The sequence below is a fragment of the Macaca fascicularis genome, chromosome 4 (assembly GCF_037993035.2).
Source record: "Macaca fascicularis isolate 582-1 chromosome 4, T2T-MFA8v1.1".
Taxonomy (NCBI): Eukaryota; Metazoa; Chordata; class Mammalia; order Primates; family Cercopithecidae; genus Macaca; species Macaca fascicularis.
The window spans coordinates 7,768,347-7,775,173 of NC_088378.1; the positions used below are offsets into that span (position 1 = coordinate 7,768,347).

The 6,827-nt window shown below is 46.5% G+C and overlaps 1 pseudogene; it reads right to left on the reverse strand.

Moving 5' to 3' along the window:
- Positions 1-1,061: 1,061 nt before the first annotated feature.
- LOC123573120 (uncharacterized) lies at positions 1,062-5,693 on the reverse strand (annotated as a pseudogene).
- Positions 5,694-6,827: the final 1,134 nt, after the last annotated feature.

The window sequence follows — 6,827 nt, forward strand, 5'->3', positions numbered from 1 at the left end:
TGTAAGCTTTGAATCCATTCATATTTTTTCTCCTCATCGCTATTTGAACTCTGTCCCTGGTGGGGAGTCAGATGTGGACGGCTGTCTTGTGTTTTTCAATCCCTTTTCCTTTTGCTAAAAAAGATATTTAAGGAACTATAGCCAGGGTTGGAAAAGGGGCTCCATTACATTCTAGGAAAATAACACGATGTAGTCTTGTCTTGGGTGGCGGACTGTCTCCTCAAAAAATTTCAAAACAAGATGAGACCTTAGAAATCTCCTGGTCCAGGCCCTTTAGTTTACAGCGTAAGAAGTCAAGGTTCAGAGAAGCAAGCAATTGGCTTGAGATCTCAAGAGGAGTCTAATCCTGAGTCAGAATTATAATTCTGGACTCCTAATTGGGCGAGGTGGCTCATGCCTATAATCCTGACACTTCGGGAGGTTGAGGTGGGAGGACTGCTTGAGGCCAGGAGTTTGAATCACCAGCCTGGGCAACATAGTGAGACCCTGGCTCTACAAAAATAAAAATAAAAAAAATTAACTGGGCACGGTGTCGCACACCTGTAGTCCTAGCTACTCAGGAGGCTGAGGTGGGAGGATTGCTTGAGGCAAGGAGTTCCAGGCTACAGTGAGCTGTGATGGTGCCACTGCAGTCCAGCCTGGGTGACACAGCAAGGCCTGTCTCTCAAAATAAAAACTAAAAACATAATAAATAAAAAGAATTCTAGGCTCCTGGCCTCAACTTAGTGTGTGGGTTTTTATAGGGTTTTTGTTGTTTGTTTGTTTTTTGAGATGGAGTTTCACTCTTGTTGCCCAGGCTAGAGTGCAACTGCTTCATCTCGGCTCACTGCAACCTCCACCTGCTGGTTTCAAGCAATTCTCTTGCCTCAACCTTCCGAGTAGCTGGGATTACAGCTGCACACTACCATGCCCAGCTAATTTTTTGTGTTTTTAGTAGAGACAGGGTTTCACCATGTTGGCCAGGCTGGTCTTGAACTCCTGACCTCAGGTGATCCACTGTCTCAGCCTCCCAACGTGCTGGGATTACAGGCATGAGCCACAGTGCCCAGCCAGTTACTTATTTATTCACATAAATTAACCCATTTATTATAGGCTAGTGATGCCTCAAAGAGGAGAGGAGCGTCTACTGGTCTTTTATCCTTTAGTCATCTGATGGTGGATTTTCTTGTGACAGCAGAAGTGGTGTTAGAAGTCCAGGCACTGCCAGCTGCTGTCTTCATGCAGGGACCACAGTGCAGATCCCCACAGCTCATCTCTTCATCTCAGTTTTATCACGGAAAGAGCAAGTGTACTTGGCGTGCTGGCTGATTTCAATTTTCTTCGCCGTCTTCCGGAGGGAGGCACTCTAGCAGGTCCCGTATTTACCAACCATTCCAACTCTCTTGGTGCATTCAACTATGTTACGGCCAACTAGGTTCGAACCCGGAGAGCTGAGGTTATCTTTTTTTTTTTTTTTTTTTTGAGACAGAGTCTCGCTCTGTCGCCCAGGCTGGAGTGCAGTGGCCGGATCTCAGTTCACTGCAAGCTCCATCTCCCGGGTTCACGCCATTCTCCTGCCTCAGCCTCCCGAGTAGCTGGGACAACAGGTGCCCGCCACCTCGCCCAGCTAGCTTTTTTTGTATTTTTTTAGTAGAGCCAGGGTTTCACCGGGTTAGCCAGGATGGTCTCCATCTCCTGACCTCGTGACCCGCCCGTCTCGGCCTCCCAAAGTGCTGAGATTACAGGCTTGAGCCACCGCGCCCGGCCAAGGTTATCTTTTTAAATTAAAAATGTGTATGTCAAAGAAAGAACAAAAGCAACTTCTAACGTCAAGTCAAATCATACATGTTTCCAGTGTCGTATGGCATCTGAGCATGCTAATTCATCCCAGGCATCTTGAATCTCTATTATTATTTACTTCCTCGGGGGACCCTCTCTGTTCAGCCTGTTTTAGTTGCCCTCTAAACCCAACAAAGCCCAGAGTGGCTCCAGCCAGGATGTGCTGATCTCTTACAGTCACGCCGTGTCTGCACCAGACAGTCACTGGCCGTCACCACTGCTAGCGCTGCCTGTCCCACTCCGTTTGAAACGCTCTCTGGATAGGGGTTAGATTTTAGTTTTTGACAACTGTACTTGTTAGAAAATTTATCTTCTAATCAAACAAGCTCTGTCTTCTCATCATCCTCATTATGCCCATTTTGCTCTGTGCCCTTCAAGCAGACACAGCTCGAGGGCAAACTATAACTGGCATTGAACAGAAGGTGGGATTTTTATCCTCAGGCATCTCCTCCTGGCCACTTCTCCCCCTGACCCTTGATCTCAGCTTTCCTAGTCCCTTGACCTGCCTTATTTTGGTTCCTCACTTCATTTGCATTGTCACTGAAACTTTGTCATTCACCACCTCGATGGACTGTCTTCTGTAGCTTTTTCTTGAAGCTTTCTCTAGGGTATGACTCCCAGTGTTGCCCTCTGGTCTTGTGAATCTTAATTGTGCAGACAGTGGGCTGTCCCCGCAATCAGGAGTGAATGGGACTGGTCAGTTGCCACATCCTTGCTCAGCCCCATCAGGTAGGGAGTGACCCTTCGGCTCGCTGGCCTCAGTTCTGTTCTCTGGAGCGAGGTAGGGTACATCTCACCACTGCTAGTCTTTTCAGAGTGTGGTCCTGTCCCTCCTGACGGTTCTTCGCTCTCTCCTACACACCCTTTCTTTTTTCTTTTCTTTTCTCTTTTCTTTTCTTTTCTCTTTTCTTTTCTTTTCTTTTCTTTTCTTTTCTTTTCTTTTCTTTTGAGACAGGGTCTCACTCTGTAGTCCAGGCTGGAGTGCAGTGGTGTGATCTTGGCTCACTGCAATCCTCACTTCCCAGATTCAAGCAATTCTCCTGCCTCAGCCTCCCGAGTAACTGGGACTACAGGCACCCACCACTACATCTGGCTAATTTTTTTTTTTTTTTGGTAGAGATGGGGTTTCATCATGTTAGCCAGGCTGGTCTCGAACTCCTGACCTCAGGGGATCTGCCCTCCCCGGCCTCCGAAAATGCTGGGATTATAGACGTGAGCCACCGCGCCTGGCCTCCTACGCACTCTTTCAAAGGATGGATATAAATGTATCGGTAGAGATGTTGTCTGACCTGTACGCAGGCCAGTGGGGCATTTTCTTTCCTTTACTGGAATATTCTATTTTCATCAGTGCAGACTCAGATCCTTGGCTGTCTTTAGCAGTAACTCATACCTTGAGCTTGGGGTCAACAAAATTCCTCCACCCTTCTCCCCCTTTCGCTTGGTCTCTATTCTCTTCTGCCTGTGTCATTTAGTTATTTTTGAACTCTTGCATCTTGTGTTTATTTGTATTTTTACTTGGATTCATTATTCTAGCCGATCACTGGAATTCTTTTGAATCCTGATTCTTTCATGTGCATTTATGCTGACTTCACGCTTTTATTGTGTACAAATTAATATGTGAACATTTTGTGTGTCAAAAGCGCAGATGAAAGTGCTCAATGGGGTACAGGTTAGCAATTCCGCGTCAGCTTGACATATACACTGAGGTCAAGCAAAGAAGTAAGTGAGTGGCAGATGCTGGAAGCCAGTTTCTCCCCACTGGAGAGGGAAGTTACAGATGCAGAAGGGGAGAGGCTGCTGGATTGAAGTCAGAGACATCAGGGTGAACTCAAGTGTATCTTAGTATAGACGCCAGGGAAGAACACACAAATAGTTGAAGCGGTGTGTATACACCGATGGGTGTGCAGAATCGATGTCCAGCTCTGTCTGCCCAGAGGGCCTGGAAGCAAAGAAGCTGCAGCCGCTTCAAGCACATCTTGAGTCCACATCTTGGTTTCCAAACACAATTCTCCAGTGAAAGGAACCAGGGTTGTTTGGAGAAATGGCTCATTCTAGGGCTGGGTCAGGGAAAATACAGAATGAGCCTGCAGGATCTTGAAGTGGCAAAAAGCAAGAAAGCCCTCAAATAATACGAGGATGGGGGCACGTCACAGGGGCGCAAGAGCCAACCTGAAAAATCTCCCTATGGCCAACACTAAGAATTTGAGCACAAAGGTAACTAACGTAGTACTGTGTCGTAACGTAAAGAATACAACAAATACATGAGCTCACATTGACATAAATACATGATTGAATACATAAATGGGAGAGAAGGAACACATATTTCTTATAATAGAATTCCAAATTATTTACATAGATATTTCCCTGTCCAAGTTGTGGAGTGTGATTTCACCCGCCATCTTACCTGTGTCCTGAGGGTGGCTGGACTTAGTGACTTGCTTCCAAAGATAGCGGAGGGAGGAGGAAGAAAGCGGCTACTCTGGACAAACCTGGCAAACACTTCCTCAGCCAGAGGACCAAGGCCCATGTCATCAGTGGCCAACCACACAGAGAGCATGTACCCTTGGTGTGACTTGACAAGAATGACACTTTACCTCTGCATCTTCCCCCAAACCCATTTCCTGCAGTCTATTCATGAGAAAAACATCAGAAAAGAAAAACAAGTTGAGGCACATTCTACACGGTAACTGACCAGTAGTGCTCAAGACTGTCAAAGTCATCAAAAACAAGGGCAGTTGAGAAGTCACAGAGCAGGGGAGACTATGGAAACATGACAACAAATGAATGTTCATGATTATTCTGTATATCTAAGATTATTCCCCCCAAAATGATTAAAAATAAAAAGAAGCTGGGTGCAGTGGCTCATGTGTATAATCCCAGCACTTTGGGAGGCTGAGGTGGAAAGATCACTTGAGCCCAAGGGTTCGAGTGTGGGCCACACAGGGAGACCCTGTCTCTACAACAATTTAAAAAATTAGCCAGGTGTAGTGATGCACACCTGTAGTCCCAACTACTTGGGAGGCTGAGGTGGGAGGATCACTTGAGCCCAGGAGTTTGAGGTTACAGTGAGCCGAGATGGTGCCATTGCACTCCAGCCTGGACAACAGAGTGAGACCCTGCCTCAAAAAGAGAGAGAGAGAGAGAAGGGAGCATAAAGAGCATATACATATATATAAATTTTTTCCCCACAAAAAGTGTCCCGTAGGACAAGAGCAAGAATCCAGTGGAATTCTACTAGTGACCTCTGTCAGTAGGGATCAATGCAATAATCAGCATTCTTCCACTGAATTGGACCAACCATGGATCTTCCTACTTGTGGGCTAGACAACCCCCCAGGCTGGGCTTCTCCAGCTGTCGAAGCTGTGTCTTGGGTACCCAAGTCTCTTTTGCCACAGTGTGAGGGCAAATGCAGTGCCAGAGCCTGGTACTTCCAAGGCCTTGGTTTCTACTCTACTCATCTACATTGAGCCCAGCCGTAATTTATAACTTTTTTTTTTTTTTTGCAGGGGTGGGTAGGAAATCTCCACTTAGAAATCCATTCGCATTTCAAGCTATACACATCTAAATCCAAGATCCACATTAGGCTGCCTTCGTGTGCCCATCTTTTCTCTGTGTCCCTGTTACCAGACTCCTGCCACCCCCGAAGTCTGGATTAATAACTTCCGGGCTATCTGCGAGTTTCTTTTGTCCCCAGGATTCAGCCCATCTCTGACCCACCTGTGAAGCTGCTTCCTGTCACCTGTTTCCATCTCCCATTCGCACAGCAGGTGATTCCACTTCCAGAACTTCCGAAGGTGACGCCCTCCCCCATCCTGTGTCCACAGAACTTCCCTGGCCCTTGGACCATTTTCCTTGGAAGCCTCAATGTCTGTCATTTCCACTGAAATAAAACCTGCAGCTCTTGGCCCAGACCTCCACAACTTTCCACTGGGTTCCCTTCCCGCCTAAGGTGCAGATGAAGTCCAAGCTCGCTCTTCTGTCTTCTCCCCAAACGCGTCCTGTCATGGGGCCCTGGCCACTCTTGCCTCTCAGCTTGCTTCATGCAAGATGTTCTATTTGGCATTCCCTCCTTTCTGGACACAAACCCACATCCCTCCCACTCTTCTTCACACTCCTTGAAGAGGCTTTTGATTCAAATTGTCTTGAGGCCTCCACGTCACCCCAGCTATTTTAGCGACTCCTTGACATTTCTGAACAGCCATAAAGAATATATTTCTTCTGTTTCTGTAATTCTTGTTTTCAGTACCTTATTTGAATGTAAGCTTTTTGAGTTCAGGCTTTGCATCCTCTACCAGCTCCTTATTTCTACACATGGAGTTTGGTAAAGTGTTATTTGAACAACTTTTTTTCTAAACACAAGGCTTGATAAAGTGTTACTTGAACACAATGAGTGTCCAGTTAAAGATGTTAGCTTTTCAGTTTGTTAAACGTGCAACCTTCACGGTGGACTAACTGAAAGTTGGCGCTGCCTAATCAGGATTTGATCTTTCTCTACAGTTGACAGTTTCAAACGCAGACCCGGCGGTGCCCCTGGAGCCACCTCTTTAGGATACCAGGACTCACACCATCTGTGTGATCAACAGCCACGTGACCTCCTCTCACCTGAGGGCCTGATCCACCAGCCTGAGATGCACCTAAGCCAATGTGAGCTAACTGTGCAAAGGGAGCCCCACAAGGTCCTATAGGAGAGGCCCTGATGAAGAAGTATAAAATAGAATATCGACATTGTTCCCTTGATCTGTGAATTCTATAACACTATCAAAAAAGCCTTTAAGTTTTCAGAGCACAGTTTGTGCTTGGTAAACCCAATCCACACTTCAAAGATCTACCCTTCTCCAGATACAAGCTTTAAAAGAAACTGTCTGGCCGGGCACAGTGGTTCATGCCTGTAATCCTAGCACTTTGGAAGGCCGAGGTGGGTGGATCGCCTGAGGTCAGGAGTTCAAGACCAGCCAGGTCAACATGGTGAAATCTCGTCTCTACTAAAAATACAAAAATTAGTCGGGTAT